We start from the raw sequence: 27,512 nt of genomic DNA, 5'->3' as shown, positions 1-27,512 counted from the left end.
GGAGCCTGAGAGGAGCAACTTTGGAAGCCCAGTTTGGAGCATTTAAGTTTGAAATACCCATTAGGTGACCAAATGGAGATGACAAAGAGTCTAACCGTTCTGAGCTGAAGAGAGAGAACAGAACTAGAAATACACATCTGAGCGGCATTAGCATAAACATGGTATTTAAAGTCAAGAGAATGACTGAGGCCACCAGGGAGATGAGCGTAGAGGGAAGAAGAGGTCCAAAGGCTGAGTCTTGGGTCACGCCCACGTGTCAAGGTTGGAAGGCCCAGAGGAACCAGCACAGGGGGCTGCAGGGAGCAGCCGCAGAGGCAGGAAGAGAACCACGGGAGCCCAGCCCAGTCACCTGGGAGTCAACCAGCCTGGAGAAAATGACACTATTGCGGCTCTGCCTACCTCAGTGGTGTTTTCAAAGAAAATACAAAGATAAACGTGAAATCCTTTGAAAAAGTTATAAAACTTTCTGTCTCCAAAGTTCTCAAGAACTTCCCAAGTGTGTATGCAAACTAAGTATTTTGATCTTTTAAATAAGTGTACACACATTTATTATATTGATTGAAAATGTATACATTTAAATCAATCAACCAAAATATATGAGGTAGAGCTCTATGAATAATAACACTTTTTGAAATACTCAACAAGTTATAAAACCCACCAAGATTCCCAAACATCGTTGAGTCTCGCTGCATCCTCCGCCATTTGAGCAATCTTTCCGTGGCTGTAGCAGCTTAAAGAGAAAAATACTTGTGTTTTACAGCGTCCGTATCACTCAGGATTCAACCTCCTGTTTCTCTACAGAGGCTGCAGAGCTATCTCTGCAGTTAGGAGCCAAGAATGAGGCTGCGTACCCATTACCGCTTAAGACAGTGACGTCCTAAACCTAGTGACTCCTAACCTTGCATGCTCTGTTTCACATATTTAAGACCTACTTTAGGATCATGATATTTGTGTTTGCTGGACTTGGAGCTTATAATGAGCCTGCGAGTCTTTAGCTGATGGTGATGACAGATGCTCATTCACTTATTCAGCAAAAATGCTGGAGAGGCAGCACAGGCTCCAGAGGCAGAGTGCCTGGGTCCAGATCCTAAGCGGGCAAGTGACTCAGTGGTTTCCCATCTAGAAGACAGAGGTGAGCATGGGCCCCACCGCACAGGCTTGCTGTGAGGATAGCTGAGTTAATACTCATAAAGCTCTCAGGATGGTGTCTGGCACATGGTCAGTGCTTGACGAGGGCTCGTTCCACGGAGGAGATATTCCATGCATGCCCACGGCGTGCTCGATATTGTCGTAAGCACTGGGGATATAGTGGAGACAGAGCAGATCCATATGTGGGTGGCGGGGGGCCAGAGAACAAACAGGAAACAGATGAATGGGGTAGTTACAGCATATGTGAAGTTTAAACAAAGACACGTGACAGAGAGTGGCTGGGAGCAGAGGGAGGTAAGGAAAGCTCTTCGAGAAGGGAAGCGTGAACCGAGGCCTGAGCACCGACTGCGAGGAGCTGGAGTGAGAGGATTCCCAGCAGAGAAAACCTCCAGCAAAGAGGCTCCGTGAAGACCAGATGGCCAACTTGATCTCAGAGAATCAACTGCCTGATTCCATGTGGCCAAGGTGCGTGAGTCAGACATGCAGGGCCGAATTCAGCCCTTTAGGAATCAGGCAGGAAACGAACCCGTGGGGGGTCTTTCCCACTCTCAGAATGTATTGATGAACTATTGATCAAGCTCGATGCTGCCCTGCAAGGACACATTCAAATTCTGATGTGGTCCACCTGGCAATCTGTGCAGCCTCCTCTTCACCTCACCCACCCACCCCCCATTAAAATGTTAGTGTGGGGACCCGCCCCGTGGCCAGGTGGTTAAGCTCGCGTGCTCTCCTTCATTGGCCCAGAGTTTCGTCAGTTCAAATCCTGGGCACAGACATGCCACCGCTCGTCAGGCCATGCTGAGGTGGCATCCCACATGCCACAACTGGAAGGACCCACAACTAAACGTGCACAACTGTGTACTGGGAGCTTTGGAGAGAAAAAGGAAAACTAAAATCATTAAAAAAAAAAAAAATGTTAGTGTAATCTTTTTCAGATGTGCTTTGAACCAAGGCAGGACAGGTCACTTTTTTCCTGACATGAAATGGCCCTCCTGGATGTCTTATTTTGCCCACCTGAATCTGCTGCCTCAGGTCCGTTTGCCAACTGTTGAAGAAATGGCATGAATTTGGACAAAAAATTACCAGGTCCAACCTCTTGTATCTGAGACCAGCCTCTAATGCTAAGTGACTAGCCACCTGGGACCACACCACTAAGCCAGCTTCCCGCCTCACCCCCTGGGCTTGATGCTCACACAGCTGATGGATGAGCTGTGGCCTTTCTGCCATCGCCAGCCCCTCGCTTTGTTTCGCTTTGACAGCTATGGACCTTGCAGGGAAGCCAAACAGGTTTGGAAACCAGTTTGGTCCCCGCAAACCTGCAGAGCAGGATTCACCTCTACGCACAGGGATCTGGGGCAGTGCCTGCCTGGGCACTGGGAAGTCAGCCCAGGTTCCCGAGAGCCCCAAGGCCTCCAGTCTAAACAGATACATCAGTCTGCTCACTGAGAGAATAAAGCTGGCTCTCTCTCTCCATGGCTGATGTGTTTTCTGAACTTTGGTGCCTGGCAGGGTAGGGTTATTTGTCCCGGTTTATGGTCTTGGGCCAAGAGATGAAATACCAAGCCAGTCTGATTGGTTCCAAGAACCCACTTGCACATACAGAGCTCCTGCATGTGCCAATGTGTGTTCGGGGATTATGCCACGTGGCTTGGACTCTTTGGCAAAGCCCTTTGGAGAAGGAAATTACAAGTCTTCATATATTCAGAACCATTTAATAGCTGGCAAGCTGCCCCCAACCTCCTGAACTACTGCCAGATCTCCTGGAATATCTTAAAGGGTCCATCCTCCCCAGGTTAGCTTGTAACTAAATAAACACGCCACGAACGACAGTGGCTACATTTTCTCTCAAGGAAAAAGCAGTCATTTATCTCTAGCACTGGTCCTCACAGTGTAAACACACTAAGCCCCAGATGGGAAAAGAACACTCTGTGTGAGATCACGGGGGGCCGTGTAAGGTCGTGTCCAGGGAACCGACGGTGGGATGGCAGAGACGAGAAGTACAGCTCCTCCGCCCGCCGGCTTCCAGGCCTTCTGCAAGTTTCAGAGCCCCTACAAACCTCAGTTTCCTCCTCTGTGAAATGGGAATTAGATGGTGTTATGGTGAGTGAGTGGTTCCAGATCAGCCACCTGCATCGCACCTGGCAGAAGAGAGGCTTCTGATAAACCAGTGTTCCCACGACGGCAGATGATAAATCCTCTAGATTCGCGAGTTCTCTATGAAACGTTTCACATTTATGTGTACCTTTCAACCACAATTTAAAAATTAATGTAGCCATATTTTAGATGAGCCAAAAGAACCATTTGGGTTAGGTTTTAGGGCTCGATTTGGAATCTGTGTTTACAATTACTGTGGCACCAAGTGGTACTACTTGAATTGTCGTGATCTAGAGAGAACAGAAGAAAAACAGCATTGGTATAGTTGATATAGTTGACAGAGCACGCCCAGCGCAGGTCTGCGATGCCTGCGGGCTGTGCACACGAAGGTGCTAAGAGTTCAGAACAAAGAGACGTGGAAGGAGAACTAAGAGATGCATAGTGCTGGTCCCACAGGAACCAAGCAGACAACTCGCTCGCACCACGGCAGCGAGCAGCAGCCAAATCACGTGGCCACGTGGCTGTCACGTTTAACTAATACCATTACTTTAAACTTATTGGTTTTGTAGTTTTGGTTCTAACACATAAAATGGTTTTGATTATTTGCAAGTAGTAAGGAAGTTTATACCTGGTTTTAGGTTTTACACACTTAAGTGACAATAGAAACAATTCTTACCAGCAGTGGATGTTCATTCAAAATTTTTTTCCCGTAGAATGAGTTGTAGGTTATTCAATTTTCAGAAACCCAGCAATAACTGGTCACTGTTATTATGATGAAGGAAATAAAGAAACAGACGCAAGGAATAAACAACCTTATGTTATTTTAAGTGAAAAAGCAGGCTATAATATGGCATATACCTTATGACTAACATGGTGTTGAAAAAATTGTGTCCAGGAAAAACAGCAACATAAGGGAATATTCTAAATAATAATTGTTACATTTAGGTGACAAAATTATGAGTGGGGTTTTTTTCTACTTTAAAACATCTTGTCTTTAATGGACATGAATTTCATAATTATAAAACATATGTGTCAAATGTCAGCAGCCCCCATGGGGTAAGGGTGTAACTGGTGACTAACACAGGCTGATTCCAGACGCGCCACTGAAGGGCGGGGGACCTCTCACTTCCCAGCATTTATGCCCCAAGCTCCAGGTCCCTGGGATGAGCAGATCCCTGTGCTGTGCACTTTAGATCCCTGTTTACCCCCCAGTAGCTCCAAGAGATGTGAATTATAGTGCAAGTTTCTCTCTTAAAACAGCTTTCCGGGAATTCTAATTCTTTTGAGTCCTGGTGAGTTCTAGGAACGGCCTGTGCCAGTGGTCACCCCCTGCCGGCTTCTCCCCTGGCACGTGTCCACAGCCTGGTCCTCGCAAAAGGGGAAAAGGCATCTGTTAGTTTTCTTGTCTCCCTAGCACCCCTTTTGGTCACCTCTGCTTCTTTCTGGCTTTCTTCCCCAAGCCTCAGTCACTGCACCACGCCCGGGCCAGCCCTTCCTTGGCGGGTGCCTGCAGTGTAAACATGCAAAGCCCCAGATGGGAAAAGAACACTCAGTGAAAGATGGCGGGAGGCCGCTTGAGATCGTGGTCCAGGGAACGGACCACGACATGGCAGAGATGGAGACGGGAATCGCAGCCCATCCACCCCTGACCTTCCCGCATCATCTACCTGTTCCTCCTCAATATCGGCCTTGGATGGTGGGGAGGAAACACCTCCCTCTGCCAGCTATGCTGCAAGTGCCTAGGGCCAGTTGGGTTACAAAACACACACATACAAATATACACACACCCAGACTACCCCAAAGCACATCAACCCGTGTCTTCCGAGGTGGGCCCTGGCGCTGGTGATTCCACTGTCCAGCCAAGGACGGGAGCCCTCAGACCCACGGCCGGAGCACAGCAACCTCTGCAGGCCTGCAGACTCTGAGACCAACTGCCTGGAACGGAATTGTGGTTCCCCACAAACCCGCCAGCCGTGTGACCTTGGGCGGTTAATTTCTCCCTCTGTCCCTCCATTTCCTTATCAGTAAGGCCAAGATGCCACTGACATGGGTGTCCACCTCCGAGGGCCAGGTGCAGATTAAACACGGTGACCCCCATGAGGTGCTTAGGGCAGCCCAGCACACAGTGCTCCGGGCACGGTGGGTCCTTTTACTGATGGTGTCACTCATCATCCTATGGTGGGGGAGGGGGGATGGGGCGGCCTCCAGCTGAGCCCTTTTCTCTCGGCAGAGCCAGGTCTGCTCCTCAGGGTGGCAGGCTGTGGAGAGGGTGGGCAAGATCCCCCTTTCCTCCGACGCAGCTCTCCGAAAGCTCCTCCTGCACAGACCTTTGCGGGTCTCCAGTCCCCCAGGGGCTGCGGCTGAGGACACCGGGAGCCGTGCACACCCGCCCACTTGTCGGGACCCCTCCCGAGACCCCATGGAGCTTCCAGAGGTGCTGATGGAGGCTCCGTGTAACTGCGAACACCCGCTGCTGCAGCCTCCCGCAGGCGCCCCAGAGCTGGAGGGGCCGCCGCCGCCCTCAGGGGCCTCTGGCAATCCTCCTGGCCGGCTTGTGGGAACAGGGGGTGGTGGTCTGGATGGGGCTCACTCCCCGCCGGTTTACCGACCCTCCCCTGGAGCACACGCCCTCCCGTCCATGTGCTGCACACCTGCCGGTGTTTGTTTTCACTGACAGTGTTGACTTAGCGTGAGGCCCAGCGGGGGATGTGGTCACGGGGCTCCGTACGGGCTCCCTCCCGGCAGCTCCGCCGACGGGAGGAAAACGCCGAGTGGGGTAATGAAAGCTGAACCGCCCTAGGCTCTGGCTTAAAAATATCTTTACCAAAATTATGAAAGCACCACAAAACCAAAACAGAGCCTAAAGCATCCTTCTCTCCAAGGGAGCTATTCCTCCGTCCCCCGCCCCACTTCCCCGGGAAGCAGTGTAGCCTGTTGGAACCCGTGCTGAACTCAGGGGTGGAGTCCCGTGTTCTGGCGATGCTGCCACCTCTGCCCTCTGCGAACATTGGCAGAGGCCACCTCCCTGTGCCTCAGTTTCCTCAGCAGTGGAGAGAAGGGTTCGAATGTGCTGCTCTCTGGGATCTCTTCCAGTACCCCATCACCTCGTCGATCACGTGGATGAGTCCACCGACTCACTGATGCACAATGCCCTCAATTACGAGCAGGAACGTTGCCCCAGGCGGTGTGGGAAACAGGGAGTGCAGGAGGACCGGACCGCCGGCGCTGGCCCCAGGAGCACGCGTGTAAACAGCGAGGCACAACCAAGGTTTTGGGCAGCACACGCTGCAACATGTATTTAGGGGGAAACTGATTTCTGCAAATCAGGACCAGTAGTTTTTCATGAGGAAGTGACTCTTAAATTGAGTGTTGAGTGAGGAGTGGGTGCTTGCGGAGGTGGGGTAGGGTGGAATGCGGCGTGTTACAGGCAAAGCTTAAACCAGGCTGAGCTGCAGCAGAGCAGGGCCGGGTGGGGACTGCGAGGCTTGGGGGAGTCAGAAACCTAGATTGTGCGGGGTGCATGTGAGAGAGAGAGGGGCCGGTAGCGAGGATACCAGAAGAGGTGAAAAGTGAGTTGGGGCTACATTGAACATGTATGCGATACAGGAGTTTAGAAATTAACCTACAATGACAACCAGTTTTAAGCACAACCCTACTAAATTTGGGCCAATGGAAACTAAAATAGTTAAATATGCAAGCGATTAAGAGATTAGAATAGAGGCTTTGCTTCGCTTGCCACATTTTTTTTAGGTCTTTGAATAACAAATGTGCAAGCAGGGGTATCAACCTGTTTCCTTGCTTGCTTCCTAAGTGACAGTACTCGAGACTTCCGGACATAAGATGACAAATTGTTGGCTTTATTTGCAGCCTTCTGCTTCATGCCCCTTCCATTTAGAGAAACTTGCGCTTCCTGAGGCCTTCCAAGATTAAGGCGGAGCTCCCCTACCACTCCCTGCTCTCCTCTCTCCCTGCATCATGCGTTTTTCTTCTTTTTTGTGTACCTTGATTATCGTTTGGCAAGCAGAGATCATATCATGAATATTTTACAACCCCATAGTGCCAGCATAGAAGAGGCTATTAATAGCTGAGTGACTTAAAAGAATATTCCCGCACGCCTGCCACATGCCTGGCACAGAGCAGGGGCATAATTAGAAGAAAGCACGTAAGCTGTGGAGCCAGAAGGTGTGGGGCATTAACCCTGGCTAGGTCTTTTGATCATTAGTGATCCTGACCAAGTCATTTCATTCTGAGCCTCAATATCTTCATCTGTAAAATAGAGTTAATAATATTGTTAAAGGGTTTTTTAAAGAAAGATAAAATCATGACTCTCCTACAGAAATGAAATAAACACGTGCTAAAGATTTTCTCTAACAGAGAAATGTTAAATTGATTCAAAAGAGAAATATAAGAAGCACAAATTTATATGCTGTAAAGGAATGTTGAAATGAGTTTACAAATAGACTGAAACTGGCTTTTTCCAATGAGGGGGTGAGTGGGTGGAGAAGCCAATTTCATTCCACGCAGCCAGTATGTATTGGTGTCTCAATAGACGAGAATCGTCTGCATTGCTATCAGTTATCTATAATCTACAGGGTAATAAAAGAGTTTAATTCAGGGAAAGCCTCAGAATGCCTTCCTGGAAGTGGAATTAGATAACTTGAAAGAGCATGCTCTGTACAAGGCGTGATTCTCCCCCGAAGCACAGGCTCTTCTCTATGACACCTGGCTGGCATCCTCCAGTTACCAGGAAGATTAGATCTCACATGCATGGAGCACCTCACAGAGTTCCAAGAACGTACCAGTTGCCCAGCAAGTGGTAACTGCTTTTATTATTATTAATACAAGTTATGAAAGAAAATTGCTTCACAGGTAACTTTTTGCTCATCCAATCAGAATGCGAGTTCTTCCATCATTATCAGCTAATGGCATCCAATAGAGTGCCCAGCGCTGGCTTGGTACTCTGGAGGTTTTTGAATGACAAATTTATATTAAGGACAATATTCTGATGAACTGTGAAATAGATTTTTAGGATAATTGATGATTAACTTTCTGAGTTAGGAGAGAGGGCAAGGGCCCTAGGTGGCTGCTGCCCTCTCGCTCTCTTTCGGAAAGTCAGTGGACCTCGGGTTCCGTTATGTAAAATGATGGTGGTTGAACGCTACCCTGCTGTGACCTCTTCCCACTGGAGGCGCATGTGAGTTCTACTGGAAATAAGTATTTGCTTCTTCCCTGAATCTAAGTCCTTATTCAAACACAGCTCTCACTGAAGCCAACTGGATCTGCCACTGTGCCTACTATGACATCCCAGTAGCATTTTCTTCAAGGAACCAAAACAAATTATGATGACACCGTTGTTGCTGGTAGTTCAGGTCTTGTGGGAAGCAGACTAAGACAAACTAACTCTGCTTCCTAAACTCACCCAATTTTAAATGTTAGGAAAGCAAAGATAGAAGGGGAGCACGGTAGAGTGAGTGTGTGTGTGTGCACATACATGTGATTAAATAGTGACGGCTAGAAGAGCCACCCCCAATTTAAAATGATGTCCTCTGCATAAAGCTGAGGTGATTTTCTCTTAGCAACGAGGAGCATGGGGATGGGATAGGCATAAAAATTGGGTGTATCTTGGAACTATCTCTGGTTTTATTGGTTTGGACGCAAAAGTGGATCCATTTGCCTGTTCCTCCCTTTTTTTTTTTTTTTTTGGAAAGCTCCAGCCCTCCTACTTGGGACTTGGAGGGATGCTGCCCTAGAGACAAGCTTGACTTACTCTGTCCTGACTCCCACAGCGGCTCACGACTCTTCCACGTGTAGAAAGAGCTCTTTGACTGGACAGAAATCTGCTGTGAGGACAGGTGTGGACCAGGGTGGTGGGGAAGGAATGATGTTTTTAATCAGAAAGCAAAACTCAACTGTGGGTAAAGGCAGGGCTAGTCTTTTGATTTAGGAGCTATCTACAATTATTTCATGAGTTCCTGAGAAAGACCCATTCTGCCCCAAATAACTCCACTTTGCAAGAGAATGTCAAAAGTTCCACAATTTTGAGTTGTGACTCAAGCATCTGCTAATTGGCAAGGATGTAGGTATCCAGTTCTTCCCTGGGGTCTCAAGGAGAGAAGCGACCATCTAATCTAGTGGGATGATGGATGCCTTTGAGAACCCGCAGAGTCCCGCGCCTCAGGAAGATGCACGCATGCGTGCCGTGAATTGGACTTTTCTCCTGTTGCAAACAACAGAAGCGACTCTGGCTAATTTAAGCAAAAGAGGGATTTAATGGAAGGAAGTGGGGTGGGAGAGGAAGCAGAGCTGCTCTGGGATGGAGATAGCCGGAAGTAGTTTCTGGAGGGCACGATTTCATGTGTGCAGCCAGTGAAGTGAATCAGTCCAAGCCACTCTCTCGTTGCTGTAAGCAAGATTTCCTGAGAGGAATTGCTTGGCCTTAGATTAGAGCCCCGGCGCCTCCATGGCTAACGGAAGTGAAGCTGACTGACTGGCAGTGCCGCCAAGATAGAACACTATTAGGAGGAGATCAAGGCCCAAAAGGGAAATCAGGGCCCTGATGTTACTGAGAGGGAGGAAATGACGCTGGGCAGGCTAGAACTAAAAATGTCCACTAAGCGCGCTCACAGAAGTCTGCGCGTCACGTGAGCGGGGAGCCATGGACCTTGTCACGGGCCCCAGCTCTAAAAGCTGGGATCTAAAAACCCCTAACTAGTTTATATCCTATGACCAATGTTTAAATGCTTTCTCCAATAATCTCTGTTTCCTGAGAGAATGCGTGTTGTTGGAGGACCTAGAATTAAAGAAAAATTAGGGACTTGAAGAAAAAAAGGAGGAAGAAGATACCAAGAGGTGGCAAGAAACAAAGACAGCAAAACCACATTTCCCCAGGCCCGATCCTAGACTAAGTCATCTCCAGGTAAGGATGGGTCTACTCGTACGGCAGTCTCAGGCTCGTGCGTCAGAGAGCCGCTGGACATGCACGGGGTCCAGTGCCATTACAGTAACTGAAATCCCAGGGAGGATGATCAAGAGAGACCTACTGTAGGCGGAATGAGGCCCTGGAGCAGGTGGTGCTCTAGAACACGCCTCTGGGCCTCCCTTCTGCTTCCCCTGGTGTGAGTGCAGCACCAGAGAAGCCCATGACGGGGGAGAGAGTCTCTCTCCCACCTCAGCAGGGACATGGCACGGACCTAGACCTGGAGGGGCCTGGGATACATGCCCTGAGCACTGGGGAGCACACTGCGCATCTCTAAAACTGCTTTCCTCATACGTGGGTATGAACTATGGGGAGAAGCGAGCTTCTCTTGGATGACTTCACCATCCCAGACTTTATAACTCAGTTCCTGAATTGGTGGTCCAGATGCCCTTGGAGGCTGCTATGATTTTTGACCCTGCCCGCTTCTCCAGATGCAGCACAAGCCCCTCCCACTCTCACATCTTAATCTTCAGCTACACTGGCTTCCTTTTAAACCCATCATGCCCCCAAGACCTCAAGGCTTTGTCACACATTGTACACCTGCCCAATGCGCCCTTCTGCAATCCTGGCTAATTCCAACTTATCTCTCCATCCCAGCTCCAGTTTTGTTTCTCACAGAAATCTCCATTGACCCAAATTAGGTACAGCCCCCACCCATTGGCCTGTACTTGTTTTTCACAGCACTTGCCATACTGGTGCATTGTCTGTCTGTGTGCTTATCTATACGTCCCTGTCTCCCTAACCTGGTAAACTCTGGAACGGTGCAGACCACATCTGTAGCCCCACTGCCGGGCACATGGTAGGTGACCATCAACTACGTGTTGAATGAATATTGTGCAGTATTATGCTGAAGGAAAGGAGCTATCAAGGACAAACAGTAGAAATGAAATTAGTTAAGTTAGTAATTTAAAGAATGATGTACATGCTAATGATACATGTAAAACATATAGATACATATAAAACATAAGAAGCTGGCAGAATTGTAGAATGTCTTCCATTCTTTCAACCTCAACAGTGAGGGGAGCCAAGAAAGCATGTGGAATGTGGCCAAAGAGAGTTAAGGTTTTAGTTAAAGCTAAAAGCTCATGCATCACATTTGGTCGCCCTGGCAACAGAACCCCCGTCTGATGATAATGATATTATAATACGATAAAGCAAATACAAATAAATTAACAACTTAACAGAAATGGAGCAACAAATGATCTAATTTGCATCACCTTTGGGGATAATCTAAGGTAAAACCTTGGACAGGGCTCTCTCCTGCAAAGGATGCTGTCCTAGAACTTGAGTTATGTGTGAAAGGGTTAAACCACATCATGGAATCTGACAAACCAATTTTTAAATCTATATAGGGAAGCACATAAGGCTGTGATCTACTGAGACGGTCTTAAATAACAGAACAAGATATGAGACGTTCTATATGTCAGCTTGCTTAGCACAATTATGTTGTGGAATCCACAACTACAAAACCACAGCAGCACAATACAAGAAGTGTTTATTTCAGTGTATAAGTCCATGGGTTGGCTGTGCAGCTCTGGCAATCTAAGCCAAGTGGCTCTTTTGGCTGGGCTCGCCCACATGGGCTGCTGGAGGGATGGCTGGGCGCTGGCTGGGCTCGCATGGTCTCACCTTGGATTGACTCTACCCTGCATCACGTGTTCTCTCGTTGTCAGCCTACCAGCCTGAGCTTATTCTCATAGTGAAGGCATATTCCCGAAGAGGGAGCGGAAGTGTGCAGGAACTCTTGCAGCCCAGGTTTGGAACTGGCATACTGTCACTTCTACCACATCGACTCAACTTCTTGATGCAGGAGCTGCAAAGTTACATTGCTAAGGACAAAGATACAAGGAGGCCATCGATTATACCCATCAATGCAATTAATCTACCATACCAGAAATCAACTTATTACAAAGCTATACTAACTAATTCAGTATGATATTGGTGTAGAAATAAACAAATAATGATATAGTATTATGATCCAAAAGAGACTCATATGATAATAAAATATCATGACAGAGGTGGCATTGAAGATTCTCTGTGGGGAAAATAATCAACATTCAACTAATGGTGCTATGACAATAGGCTATCCGATGAAGAAAAAATAGATCCTTACCTCATGTCACACACAATAATCAATTCCAAGTTCATTAAAGATATAAATGTAAAAAGCAAAACTTTTAGAAGAAAATATAAGAAAGTATCTCCACAGCTTAAGTGGTGGGAAAGATTTCTTAAGCAAGACACAAAAGGTACAAGCCATAATGAAAATGTAGATAAATTCGATTATATTATGATTTTATTATATATAATAAAACTATCAATCTTGTTAGTAAATGGGAAAACACAAATTAAATCCATAATGATGCATCATTTCACATCCATTAATTTGGCGAGGATGCTGTAGGCTGACAATATCAGGAGCTAATGTGGTGCCGCTGGAACTCTCACTTGTGCTGGGCAGGAACTGAACTCTGCACGACTACTTTGGGGAGCAATTTGTCAATATCAAGTCAGACTGAGTATGCACATACCCTATAACCCAGCAATTCTACATATACATCCTACATATAAAGGAGCTCATATTTTTCTCAATTCAAGCATGAGAATATTCATGGCAGGATTATTTGTAATAGCAAAATGAGAAATCTCCTAAATGCCTATAGATAAGAGTATGCATAAATATATATATATTGGCATATTCATACAATGGAATAATACGCTACAGTAAAAATGGATGACCTGGAGGTAATATGTCAACATGGAAAAAGCTCACAAACAGAATGTTTAATGAAAAGACAAGTTACGGGAAGGTGTATGCATTATGATGGCAGTTATATAAAGTTTAAAGACACGTTAACCCACGCCATATTGTTTAGGAACATATACATATGTAGTGAAAGCATAAGGATATGCATGAGAATGCCACATGAGAAATTCAGGACAGTGCTGGGAGTTCCTTCTGGGGAGCACTGAGGTTGCAGGGAAGATAAGGCCATTGTGAAGGGTACACAGAAGGCGTCAACTGTATTCATAATGTTGTATTTCTTAAGCTGGGTGACATTAACAAGAGTGTTTTATATTATTCTCTGTATGTTATTTGTATGCTTGATGTTGAATTTTAAAAAAATAAATAGATATTTAAAAGTCCTGTTGTGAAAGAGAAAAAGAGTTGATTGGGCTGAAAGGAAACGGTAAAGTTAGGACCTTGACTCCTCTGTATTCATCCCTGGGGCTGCTTGTTCCAGCTTCTCTGGCCCGCAGAACTTGTTCCTACCAGTAGAGATAAACAGTAGTAAAGAGATTCCAGGGGCCGGCCCCGTGGCCGAGTGGTTGGGTTCACGTGCTCCACTTCAGCGGTCTGGGGTTTCACCAGTTTGGATCCTGGGCGCAGACATGGTACTGCTCATCAGGCCACATTGAGGCGGCGTCCCACATGACACAACTAGGAGGACCCACAACTAAAAAATATACAACTATGTGCTGGGGGTGATTCGGGGATAAAAAGCAGAAAAAAAAAAAAAGAAGATTGGCAACAGTTGTAGCTCAGGTGCCAATCTTTAAAAAAAAGAAAAAAAAAAGAGATTCCAGGCTTAAATAAGTTTGAAGAGTGCTGGGTTAAACAAAGTAGAGCTTTTTTCTGCAAACATGTCAGAGTATTTGAAATGCTAATGGGCACCATGAATCTCCGAGCAGGAGATGGAGTAAGAGCCTTGCTCCCACCTGGGTGACCCCAGAACCGTTTCTTCATGCCACGTGTCAGGGTAACACTTTCCTTTCTGTGAAATATATTTCGGGAAATGTGCCCTTCAAAGTTCCATTTTTGTGTCATCTCAGCCTGCGCACAGATTCCACTTCCTTCTCAACAGCCGTGTCTTTGTCACTTCATCCCTCTGTCTGTGCACAGTTCTCCAGCATTCGTCCCCCCTTCAGGGAGGCAATGTGGCATCACGAAAAGAACCCTCAGTTTGAAATCCTGGCCCCAGTGCTTCTTAGCTGGGGGACTCTGGGCAGGTTACTTAACTTCTCTGAGCCTTGGTTTCTGGCTGCAAAACGGAGAGAAGTCAAACCCCTCACCTCGTAGGAGAGCTGTGAGTATTGAGTTTGTACACATAAAGTGCTTGACGCTTTTCTGAACTTACTAAGTGTTGACGTTTATTTATATGATGTGGGAAATAATAGTTTCTCTATCTTAAGACACTACTTTTGGAGACTGTATTAGTTCCCAGGGCTGCCATAACAAAGTATCACAAACTGAGTGGCTTAAACCACAGAAATTTATTGTCTCCCAGGTCTGGAGGTGGCAGTCCGAGACCACCTGTCGGCAGCGTTGGTTCCTTCTGAGGACTGAGGAGGAGGATCTGTCCCCAGCCTCCCTTCCAGCTCCTGCTGGCCTCTGGCCACCTCTGGTGCTCCCTGCCTTCTGCTGCATCACCCCCATCTCTGTCTTCTTCTTCACATGCTGCTCTCCATGTGAGCATGTCTATCTCCAAATGTCCCCTTTTCATAAGGACACCAGTCATATTCGAGGAGGGGCCCACCCTACTCCAGGATGATCTCATCTTAACTAATTCCATTTGAAATGACCCTTTTCCCAAATGAGGTCACATTCTGACAGACTGGGGATTAGGAATTCAACATAGGAATTTCAGGCGGGACACAACTCAACCCCTAACAGAGAACAGTTAAACTAATGTTTGTGGAAGTGTCATCGCATTCTCGTAAGGAGCTACAAAATGTAAGATTCTGTGTGGTCACAAACTGCCATGTCTGAAAGCCCCTGGTAACCTACTTGGCTGCAGCACACAGCCAGACCTTGGCTGGGCATGGCGTGGACAGTTTGGGGAACAATGTTAACAGAGCTTGCCCAGGAACTCTTTAAGCGAATGCTGTTTGCTTCTAAATCTACCCCAGGAATTGATTGCTTTCCCTCAGCTAACAGAGAAAACTCCATTCTGTTAAGAGTGACTAGATACATGGGGTTCGTGTATACAAGGAGCTACAGCAGTATGCAGAGAGGTTAAAGAATGGCTTGGAGGCAGGGACTCGAAGAAATTTCCTGAATTAGCTAGGCTGTTCCATGGTTAAACTGAACAGAGAACCCAGCTTCTCTTACGTGTAGGCTTCTGCTACGCCCACTGGCCCCTATGGGGTCTTAATGGGCTACTTTTATAACATCATTTGCCCTGGAGAGGAATTCAGAACGACATTAGGTCACCCTGAACCTTGCAAGGCTGTTCATGCCAAAAGAACCTTGCTGTTGAGGTCACACAGCACGGCGTGGTGGTAAAAACCGTGGATTCTGAAGTCCAGCTGCCTGGGGTTATGTCCTCGCTCCACCTGCGAGAGCTCGGGCACTGGCCTCCAGTGACCTTCACCAAATGACCGAACTCCCCTGGCAGGGCCGCGATGGGGATCAAATGAGGTAATCATGAAACAGAACAGTGTCTAGAACATAGACTGTAGTCAATAAATTAATTAGTTATGATGACTCTCAGTGTAATGACAGAGCCTCAGAAAAATTGCTTTGAGATAATCTATCCCTTTTAAATTGTGAAAAGTAAAAATAATGACACCAACCAACACAACCGCTTTCGTTTTTGCACATTAACTTCTAGTTCCCAAGACACTTGGAGTGTGGATGTAATTTTGTATTGTGCTATTTTAAGGTAAGCAGTTTCTGTATTTCTACACAGCAGTTCCAAATGGCTCTGTAAGACTCAATTGAGTTGATATACCAAATTTTATGTAACACTTCTCCTATGGTTAGATATTTGGAATATTTGTTTTTGTTATTTTAGGTGCCACTGACTAACATCACTTGGTACAAACCAAGAATTTTTTCTCGTTGAGACAGATTAACCGAGACAATTCTCCCTGAAAGCTCTGGGGAAGAGTCCTTGCTTCAGTCTAACCCTCCTCCGTGTTGTTTTGACCTAAGTTGCCTTCCTCACAATCTACTCCCCGGCATTTCTCTTCCCCAAGCTCTGGTTACAAAAGCCAAATCTCCATCACTCTTTCTTATTCTCCCTCTGCAGATTGCAGCTCCCCATAAGGTTCCTTGCTGTGTCGTGTTACCCCAGATCAACTCATCCTCACAGTCCTCTTCCAGGGACCTCGAATGGGGGGGGGGGCACAGGTTAGGGCCACTTGCCATCCCCTGTGCTCCCCTTCTTGTGCTGGGCATGTTCTCAGAGTCTGAAAGTGAAATGATGTAATTCTTTCTAAAGCATCCTTCCTCCTGTCGTGTTCCTGCTAAATGCCTACTCATCCTTCCACACGCAACTCAAATGCACCACCCCCAGGCATAGCTCACTGCTGCATCCATACCATTCCCAGGCCACTTGCAACGTATCTTGGTATTCTCACCAACTACCAGTGATTGCACGTTGTAGATGAGCAAGTTGGTTATGGACAGATCTGTGTGACAACTTAGAAACTGCTTCAGTTGCCTGTCTTGACAGGATTGGACAAGAGGGGAGTGGTTAATAGCAAAGACTTTGGAATCAGATAGAACTTGATTTGAATATTAACTCTAGGGGCCAAGCGGTTAAGTTCCTGTGTTCCGCTTCAGCAGCCCGGGGTTTCGGCAGTTCAGATCCTGGGCATGGACCTGGCACCGCTTGTCAGGCCGCACTGAGGTGGCACCCCACATAGAACCAGAAGGACCTACATCTAGAATATACAACTATGTACTGGGGGGCTTCTTCAGGGAGGAGAAGAGGGAAAAAAAGAGTATTAACTCTACAATGTGCTAATTCGGAAGCCTTGGGACACGGAAGTCAACACCTCTGAGTCTCAATCTTCTCATCTGCAAGACAGGATCATTTCTGTCATCGGCTTTCCTGGCGGGTTGAGATGTGGATTAAGTGGGTTAATAGATGCAAAGCCTATAACAAGCACACGGTTGAAGTGACAGCTCTTAAGACTGGCAAAAAACATGCTGGGAAGTCAAACCGGCCAAGAGCATTGTCCCCACAGGATTTTGTCAGTGGACCCCAGGTTCTAATCTCTTAAAATATAAATCGGAACAGTACCATTATCTCAGTGGAGCACCCAGCAACCTCTGTTTTCGATGAGTTTCTGGTACTAATATTGATGGGCGTATGCTGCTCTGGTCTCTCACTGGTTCTTGCTCGCTCTTCTCAGGGATGCTCACTTACCATACAGGGCTGCTAAGGCATATGCCACCCTGTCCTGCTTCCACAGCTGCTCTGTGGCCTGAGATCCATCTCATTTTTGTCTTTCCTTTGAGTTGAGGGTTGTTTCTAGCCAGTCCCACTAAAAGTATGAATTCAATGTGTGATCTGGAAGGACTAACATATCAAGTCAAGGACAAGCATAACTCATTGGTTAGAAATAATAATTCTAACTAATCTAATGAAATATTACTGGCCCCAAAGAAAGTGTCACCAAGTAGAACTGTTATGAATAGAGAAAGAGGAAACAATGGAGCCTAGATGGCATCCCCATTGTGGCAGGCTGGCAGAGTGTGGGCTTCTCTCAGGAAAGGAGGGGAGTGTACAAAACGGGGGAGGGGAAACAGGGAGGAGCGTGGCCCATTCCAGGTTTTGCCAGGGGTCAGTCTGGCTGCACCCAGCGACTCTCAACACTCACTTGCCTGGTGGGTGAACGAGCTTCAGGCTCTGAGGGAAGCCAAAGCCACAGGACTGGATCAAGCTCGGAGGTCTTGGTCTCCCCGGGCCAGTGCCAGGCACACTTGTGACAGCGTGTCAGACCATCAAGAGCAAGTGAAGATGTACTCACTGGCCCTAGGAGGCTCTTTAAAGATTTGAAGCTTTGCACTTGATTAAGGTCCGTAAGATACAAGCTAGAGTACGAAAATGCAAACGGCTGCTCAGGAATAAAACTGAAGCAATGCCAAAGCTCTTGATCGAAGTGCAGACGCAAAACAAACCAGAACTGTCTGCTCAGCCGGGATGCCGGAAGCATCTTGAGAGAAGGCACATTTCTGCACCTGAAGAATGTTAATCTGGGCTTTAGAAAGAGTTGGAGTGAATATGAAGAATTTTGAGAATGCTGAAAATCACTTCTGATTACCATTAGATATTCTAGCAAATGAACCAAATGCTTATTAGAAACTTACAATGTAGAAAACATAGTATTAGAAAATAATGATGATGACAACTAACCTTCATTATGGTATCGTACAGTCAACACGAAGCTTTCCACATGGTGGGGGACTGACCTCCAGGTAACTGATCCCTCACTGATCTCCAGATATGTACACATGGGCAACGTGGTAGGAAGCATGATTTTCCCCTTCAAGGAGCTTACGATCCAGTAAAAAAAGAAAGATGGGTACACAATGTAACATAGTACAAGTTGGATGATGATAAGGGCTGTAATAAAGATAATGAATTGCGCTTGTCAAGGAGCAGGCTACATAAAGGAAGCATAATTAAAGTGTCCTTTGGACTTTGATAAGTGGAGGTGTGAGGCAGGCATGTCAAGCAAAGAAAACATCATGTACAAGGGCTGGGAATAGAAAATCACAGCCTGTATTCACAGAATGGTCGGAAATGCAGGAAGAGCAAGTTCTGGTGAACATCTGTGAACGTTTGCCTATGCAATATCCACTCCTGTTCTCTTCGTAATGGCAACTCTAGTTCCTTTGGGGAGACCCATCTATGCTTAGGATCTGAAGAGCAGAGTTGACCCCACTCCTGGAGTCAGGGTGGGGCCTGTAATCATCACCTGGCTAATCACTGTCTTGCATCTCCCTGGGTATAGTAATTGCTTCAGAGTGGGGGTCATGACTCCAATGTCCCAAGACTAAATCCCAGGCATTTTGTTGGAATTTTAAGAAAGAGTCATTCTCTTTCCATGGGATTGGAGGCTGTAAGGATGATGGACCTGGAATTTCCAAGGGTCTCTCTGAGGACAGTGCCTGCCATAGAAAAAGGCCCACACATTTATATTCCTGGATCTTGTCATGTCTTAAAAACCTGTCCTCTGACTTTTCAGATACGGGAGACAACACATTCCCCATTTGTTTAGCCAGTTTGAATTGTTTCCTGTCACTTGGAAGCACAAGAATGGTAATACATTGATAGATTGGAGAGGGCCTTAAGTACCCCATCATGGAACTTCATTCTCTAGTCAACAAAAGGCCACAGGATGTTTTAGGAAAGTGATGGATTCTGAAATTCCATACCAAAACAGCTTGAAGGCAATATTGTAGACTGAGAAACCAGGTAAGCGACTTTTGCAAAGACAAAGCCAGTGGTAAGAATTGTGGCCTGATTGTGGGTTCCCTTTGTGAATTCTATGAAGTCACCACTGTCATTATTTCTGAAGCCTAGCATACGCTAACATTTTTCTAAGCACTGCAAACATATTAACTCCCTTGACACTCATGCCAACCCTATGGTAAAGGTACAGTTATTGTCCTCATTTTGCAGAAGATGAAATGGAGGCATGAGGAAGTTAACAAATCCCCAATGTCCCACAACTAACCAAATGGCAAAACTGGGATTTGGACCTTGGAAGTCAGGTCCCAGAGCATGGCCCCACAGAAGCCAACTGCCAACACCAAGAAATCTTGCAAGCGCCAAATTCTTTTCCCCAGTGGCCCATCCTCTTTGGCTGGGATGTCCATATTTAGAATCACTTCTTTGACCTAGAAAAGGAAGTTGGAGGTGTTGTTTCGAGAATTCTGCTGTTACATTGTCACTGCTGTTGCATTGAGTAGGCGGATGGGATGCTGGCCTTTGCCTATTAAGACATGAACAGAGCCTTAAGGGAGACAGGTGGGTTTTGAAGAGGAAAATGTGGAAGATTTAGCATGTAGGGCAGTCTTCGGGGCAATGCCACATTTCCCTGGTCTTGGTAGAAGGGCATCTGGTGTGTGCGTGAGGAAAGAAGGGGCGCAGAGAGTGACTTTGCCTCCTAACGAAAATCCCGTATCTCCGTCAAAATGCAGATTTCTGTCAAAATTCCCAAAAGCACATTCTTGCAACGCTGTGCTCACTTCCATAAATGGCCCTTGTCTGTGTCGCTTCAGTAGGTCCTTGGATACGGGAAGATGAAGTCAGGCCTTGCAAGTGCTGTCACTGTCAAGTACGTTCTCTCTGCCAGACCTTCTCACAGCCCCAGATGGTTAGCTTCTCCTTCTCTGTCATTTCCTGAGGGGGCGGGAGAGAGGGAGGAGTCAGAAAAGAGGCAAGAGGCATAGAATTCGCCAGGACCAGCCCCGACTCTCACACAGCCCACCCAACAGACCACGGGTTGGTGACAGTTGAAGCTCGGACCCGTGACCACGTGTCCCTGCCTGCCCACCTTCCCCTGCAGGAAGTGCCACCTACTTCATTCCTACCCCAGGCTACCAGTTCCCATAGGGGTTCTCGTTGCCTTGACAAAATGACTAATTATGCACAGAAGCAATGCCCTCCTGATCACTGGGGTGATCACATTAATGGAGCATTTTGGGGGGGAATCTAAAGGAGGAGGCATCCTGCTTCTGAGCCATCCCTTTATTCATTCATTAAACAAATATTTACTAAGAACCTATAATATCTCAGGGACTATTCTTGATGCTGGAGACAGAGTGGTGAACTGCTATCTTCTTGGAATTTCATTCTAGTCGGGAAGACAATAAACAAAGCAATAAGCATACAAGCTAGTTGAGAGGGAGACAAGGGCTATGACGGGAAAGAAATCTGGATAAGGTGGTCAGAGCGTGGGATTTTCATTCAGGAAGAGTTGTCAGGGAAGTCCACACTGAGCAGGTGGCACTGGAGAAAGGCGGACCACCGGCCGAGTGAAGGTCGGAGGAAGGTCACACTAGGCTGAGGAGGCAGACTCGTCCCTGAGGTTAAGACGGCCCGGGTGGCTGGAGCAGAGTGACCAAGCGGAAGAGTCACTGGGAATGAAGTTGGAGAAGGAGCCATGGCCAAATGAGGATTTTGTATCATATTCTCTGGGTAGTGAGAAGCCATTAGAAGATTTTGCACAGGAGAGTGATAGGATGTGCTTTAAGGGGTGCTTGAGGCAAGAGAAACATAAGAAGCAAGTGAGGGAGTAGGGAGACCGGATGAGAGGCTTTGGAGAGGTGGGTCCAAGTAAGAGATGAAGGCGGCCTGGACCCGATCATGGTAGAGTTGGGGAGAAGTGGTCAAGCTGAAGATATATTTTGAAACCTGAGCCTCGCATCTCATTTTGTGGCTGTGTAGTGGAAACCTCTGCTGACTATGTTACTTGCCTCTGGCTCGCCTTGGATTTCAGCCGCCGCTGTGATGGACAGTTCCCTGGAGCTCACCCTCACCTCCTGCTGCCTCTCTAGCACCAGAGGCACCCTCTTGGCCTGTAGGCAGGTACATGGAGGGGTGCAGGCTGTGAGCACCACTACACCAGGGCAACCAACAGGGACTTGAGCTGAATAGATGCTCCAGCCTCCTGTCCTTCAGGCGGAAGATTCCAGAAGGCATTCCATATCCTTCTGAGAGGTCCAGTCTACGTCAACAACCTTGAATACCCCTCATGTTAACTCGTCCTCCTGCCCTTGCTCTCCCCGTTCTTCCACCCCTGCCTCCTAGAATCACCTCCCAAATAAACTACATTCACTTGATTCCTTACTTCAGTCTCTGCTCTGGGGGAACTTAAACTAAGATAGGGAATTTGCCCACTCTGCCTATTCCTCACGTGCCACCAAGCCCTGCCCCTCAGTAGCCATGGTTCTCTCTCCACACCCAAAGCTTTTGAGGGACACATCCAGGAGACACAATCCTCCTCTACTGGTTTCTAATTTTCTTCCCAGGATCTATGAGGTTGACAACCAGAAACAGCTTCTCCTTGACTCCTCCAGAATATGCACCATCCATCCCCACTTCAAAGGTGGACATCTACAGTGCAGCTTGTGGAAATGTAACTGAAGACAACTGTACATTATAGGAAGAAATAATCAGGGGTCTCTTCCAGTCAAGAGAATGTGGGATACTGTAAAGAAGACACAGTCCCACAGTACGCAGATGACTTTGTAATGGGCCCGAATGGACAGCTTGCCAATTTTATAAATGATAAGAGGACAGGGCTATGGCTGAGTGATAATTCAGCCAAGAGATGATATGCTTAAATGAGACTTGGCAAGAATCACTTAAAGTGCTTTGGCTGGTAGGTTCTGAATGTTCTTTATTAGAAACGACTGCAGATTAAAGAGATATGAGACAAGCCACTAATACAAAGCAGAAGAAATCCTTAAATCAAAATAGACATTTTAATAACTATGCTTTAAATAAATCCCCCCTCTGAAGTCTTCTAATGCTTAACAGCTGCAAATAAATATGACACCAGGAGAAGCTAATGAAAAAGTTTAATAATGCAGGAAACAAAAGGGCAAAAAGGAAACCGAAACAACCCATTTTCAGTCCCTCCAGGATTTCAACTTCCCTCCCCTTCTGTCCTCCCACCCACCCAGCGGCCCAGCACCCTGCAGTCTGGGCAGCCTCCTGGCTGAGAACTATGGAGCCAGCCAGACTGGGTTTGAATCTCAGCTGTGTCATGTTTCATCTCTGTGTGCCTGGGCAAGTAACTTAACCATCCAAGCCTCGGTGTTCACATCTATAAAATGGGACTAAACCACCTGATAGGTTGTTCCAAGAGTTAATTGGGCTAAGACATGTGAAGGCAGACTGAACACTCCATGACACGTCAGCTATTGCTATTACTATTACTGCCTTGCTAAAGGAGCAGGAGAGAACCGGAGGAATAGAAATAGAGAAGGAAACCCAGGTTGAGAGAAAGAGAACAGAGGGGAAGGGTGTCCTGGAGGCAACAAAGTTTGCTGTCCGAGTAGGGCCAATATTTAGGCAGTGTGCCCAGGCAGGTTGACCTGCTGGTCTCAGTTTGGATCCATCAGTACCAATGCCCCAACTAGTTGATACATTTTGATTATCATCCCTGCCTTGGTCTGTGCATCATTCAACCACAGAGAATGGACAGATATAAACCTTTACAATCCTTAAAGAAATCAGTATGGCAACACATATCAGAGGCCATGAAACCATTAACACTTTATCCCACTCCCGGAAATGTATTCAAACACAAAAGAAAAATAAGCTATAGGCCCACTGATGCTTATGGAGGTGTCATCTCTGAAGACAAAACCCGCAAGCTGTGTCAAAGTCTAACAACAGAGAAACAGTTCAATTCACTGTCATTCTTTTCTTCAGTGGAAATGAGGTACTATTAAAATTGTAATTATGAAAAACAGAAACCCATAGAAATGTGAAGTGTTTATGGTATAATGTTCAGCCAAAAAAGGTGGCACGGAAAATTGTGAATATATTTTGATATAATCTGTAAATGATGTATAGATAAGAACAACAGAGTATGCAGGAATAACTGTGGCATTACTGATTTTCTTTCTTTTTCAAGACCGTTTAGTACGCTTGTTATAATATTTTAACAATTATAAGGATCTGGGGGTGGGGCAAAGAAACCGCTCTCCCTTCCCAAAACCCCAGGCTCAGAGATGAGGAGTAACATGTATCAGGGGCTGGCCAGAGCTCTCTTCCTCCCAGAGCCCCCAGCAGCCCACCTGGGGGTCTTGTGCACATGAGGAGAAGTGGCCCCTTGGAAGAGCACGCTCCCCAGAATGTGGTCCTTTCCTTCGTGTTGGGCCTATGCAGAGCCTTAGCACTCTCAGCGGAGGCTGGCGAGACAGGGTTCTTCCAGGAACCTGTTGGCAGGATTGCCGAAGGGGAAGCTGCTGTAGACCCAAAGATTCATTATTTTAGGCAGTGTGCAGATGAAAATTAGAACAATGGCTGCTGAGTAAACCCATAGGAGTGGGATGCAAGCTGAATTATATGGTATCACAGAAATTAGATCTCTTTCCCCTTGACATCAGCAAGTTGTGTGCTTTCTAAGCATTCCTCTTCTGCCTACGAAGGTTATATTTAGACCAAACCAAGAAAGATATTGCACCCAAGATCCCACAAAAAGCTTGAGATGTGAGTCCCAGATGTCGAAGAAAGCGAATTTGCCAAACCTTGCGGTCTGCCTCTTCTCCAGAGGCGGCAGCATTCCAGGCCTCTGACAAAGGAGCGAAGATGAGTCTCCACGTGCGGGGGGCGGCACCAGAATCTCGAGTACCAGGTCCCCTGCAGCGAAGGCCCTTGTTGGCTCCCCTCATTTCCACGTGCATCCCAGGAGCACAGTATGGACCCCAGGCACCTCCCAAGATGGGAGACTGGAAATGTGTAAAAATGTTCAAGAGCACGTAAAACATTTTCTACAAAAGGGAGCTTTTACGTTCAGTTCCCTGAGGCCAAGGACTGAGTTTTTGGAGCCATGTTCCAAAAATATTTGAGCAATGTGACCAGTCTGGTGTACTGAAGAGAAATGAGAAATGGCGGTTCATGTTCTGGGTGAAAAATAAGTGATAAAGCTCTTCCTCCCTACTTGGTTTCTATACATCCTGGTCACATGAGACTTGGCCAGCAAGTTTCCCTGGACGTGTGTGGGGACCCACTTTCCCTAGAGATTTGAATGAAGTTGGTTTGGGACTGAGGCTACCAGCTCTGCAACGTCCTTGCTCAGCACAGATTCCTACATCTCAAACGTTCTTTCCACCTCCTCCTGCTGGAGTCACAGGGGCAGTGACCCCTACTGAACCTGAGGTGTGATTTCTCTTGGGTGACCCAGAGTTCATGACTGGCACAGCCCCATGGGTCCCAAGGCACGATGGTACAGCCCTGGGGAGTGGCTGCTTCACCGGAAAGCAGGTTTCTGAAACCAGCAATTCAGGATCCTGCAGACTTCCCTTCGGCTGACTCACCTCCAGCTTGTGGTTCCCAACGGCACAGGAGTCACTAACAGGGCAGGCCTCTTCCCCTGGACTGTCTAGCCAGACGCTCCCAGTGCCCGCCCACAGGGCAGATAGGTGAGGACACTGAGCCCTGCGTGAAAGGCCTTTTCCAGCAGCCGGAGGAAACTCCTCCCAAACCTGGTGAGCTCCTTGCCCTCGGCACACACATACTTTAAATCTTCTGGAATAATTCCACCTTCATGCTATGGTTTGGTAAACAGAAGGCAGTCATCAGGAAGGCATCATTACAAATGTCACTGTGCACGTCACTCTCCCCCAAAGCAGCAGCAGCCTGTTCAAATGCCAAAGGATATTGAGAAATTGGTGAGGAGGGGCTGGAGACAGGAGCCTAGCTTTTCCTTTTCCTGGTCGTGCTGCAGACAGCTTACATCTCGGCAGCTCTCTAGCTCTGCTTCCTGCTCTGAAAGCTCCAGGTCCCCAGACTCTAAGCCGTGCTGCCTGCTCACTCAGGGCATGTCTGCCCCTGCTTTGAAGAGGACAGCCACAAATACAGTGCCAGTGGGGAGTCCTGGGCAGCTTCAGCACCATCACAGCCCTTTCTGTGAAGAGAGAACTGTGTTCCAAGATGTGCTTGTGGCTGCCGCTTAACTTTAACCCTGTCACGGCTAACCAGCCAAAACGTTTTATTCCCCATAACCCCAACTACAGTAAATCTACAAAATGGAACCGTCTCCCTGATCCACTGGTACACGGTTTGGAGAAGGCATGCCAATGACAGTTACAGCCCACTGTGTTGTTCTAGTGCTCTTGCCTTCTACTTCCTCCTCCCAGAGAACACCCACTCATCCTCACGGCCGAGACCAACTCTCCCTCTGAGACTCAGATCGTGTCCCTTCATTCAGCAAACATGGCTTACGCACCCACCTTCTGTGCCATCATTGAACTATCCGTCTGCCAGGGAAGATGACAATTAAAAGAGTGATGTGTGCACAGCTGGGGGTGTATCCGTTATGGGAGTGACTTCATTTGGGTGGGAGTTGGGAACACAGAAGGAGGTCGCCTCCTCCCCAAATCCTTCCTGGCTTTCCCCAGGCACCGTTATTGCTCCAGTCTGTGTCTCCTCAAAGGCACGGATCCCATCAGCTCGCTGCGTGGTATTTCTACATGATGCCTCCCCCACCCCAGCATCCCCTGGCACTTCATTAAGACAAAGTCATGGACTATCTTATTAATCAGTTGCCTGATCAATGTTCCATGAGTGAAACAAATAAAGCTCTGTGAAAGTAACTGCTGTCCACCTGACCCCAAGTGTGAGCAATAAGCTTTTTAAAATCTCTGTTTGGGCAGTCTCAGAAGTGACAAGATATTCTACTGTTTGGAACGGGAGCGTGCAGAGGAGCATGACGGAGCAGGGGAGCAAGAGCTGCATTAGGCAGTTAATCAGGGCTGAGTGAACGAGGCACCAGGTGCGTGAAAGGGGAGCAGCTGCCGGATCAGAGGGCGAGCCAGCCGGCAGCAGGGGCAAGGACAGAGGCCGGTCTGAGGGCACATTTCACCCAGGCATTTCCGAATCATTGCATCCAAACTACTAAAACTGTGTGGAAGTTATTGCAATGCCAGCAAAGCATTCAAGATCGCATTAACGTCTTTGTACAGAATGCCAAATATTATATCTTGATAGTCGTTAGCCAACCCAATGCAGCAGTAAAATGATCAGTTGAGGACACCCTCAAACAGAGCTTCTCAGACTCAGTTCTCAGTGTATCCCAGTTACCTGGTAGCTGGATAAAATTCAAATTAGGACACAGTAGTGGGGTGGGGCAGAAATTCTGTTTTTCAAATGAGTTTCCAGGTTCTGTTGGTCCACAGACCTCACTCTGAGTAACCAGTTCTGAAAGATCAGGAGGAACAAGTTGTGATTTTAACAAAACACACTATTACTCTTCCTTTTACATTTTTACTATTTATTGAAATTTTTCTAATTATGGAATTAATACATGGTCGTTGTGAGTTTGGAAACTGTGAAATGTACAAGGAGAAAAATTAAATCACCTTCAATCTCATCATCCAGAGATAACCTGTATAAACATTTTGGTGTGTTTTCTTCTAATCTTTTTGTTTGTTTGTTTTTACATCATATTCTCCATAATGTTCTTTATCTTGCTTTTTTTTCTTTTTAAATTATAAGTGTTTCGCATGCTGTTGTGCGAAAACATATTTTATATTAATAAGTCAATCAGCAAACGTTTAGAAGAGTACACACAGTTAAAGGGTCCAGCAGTTAAAGGGCCCTGCCCTTGTTTTCAGTGAGGAAAACAACCTGATCAATAAATGAGATTGAATGGATAACATTCTCATTTTAAATGATTGCATTAGACTCTGGTTTATAGCTGATGATAATATAGTTAACCAGTCTTTTTGTCAGATATTTCGACTATCTCTTTCCTTTTGCTTCTATATATAAATAACATGTGGCGTATGTGGAAAATCTTTGCAGCTCAATTT

The 27,512-nt window shown here is 46.8% G+C and overlaps 1 long non-coding RNA gene across 1 annotated transcript; it reads right to left on the bottom strand.

Moving 5' to 3' along the window:
- Window positions 1–11,703: 11,703 nt before the first annotated feature.
- Window positions 11,704–25,447, bottom strand: LOC139083418 (uncharacterized). Its single transcript, XR_011540122.1, has 3 exons — window positions 25,017–25,447; window positions 18,370–20,364; window positions 11,704–12,048 (listed from the first exon to the last, which is right to left on the bottom strand). It is a non-coding gene; the product is annotated as an uncharacterized lncRNA (long non-coding RNA).
- Between the last annotated feature and the right edge of the window lie 2,065 nt (window positions 25,448–27,512).

The sequence above is a fragment of the Equus przewalskii genome, chromosome 5 (genome assembly GCF_037783145.1).
Source record: "Equus przewalskii isolate Varuska chromosome 5, EquPr2, whole genome shotgun sequence".
Lineage (NCBI taxonomy): Eukaryota > Metazoa > Chordata > Mammalia > Perissodactyla > Equidae > Equus > Equus przewalskii.
Note: the sequence above shows the minus strand (reverse complement) of the source record. Positions and strands in the feature narration are given on the sequence as shown.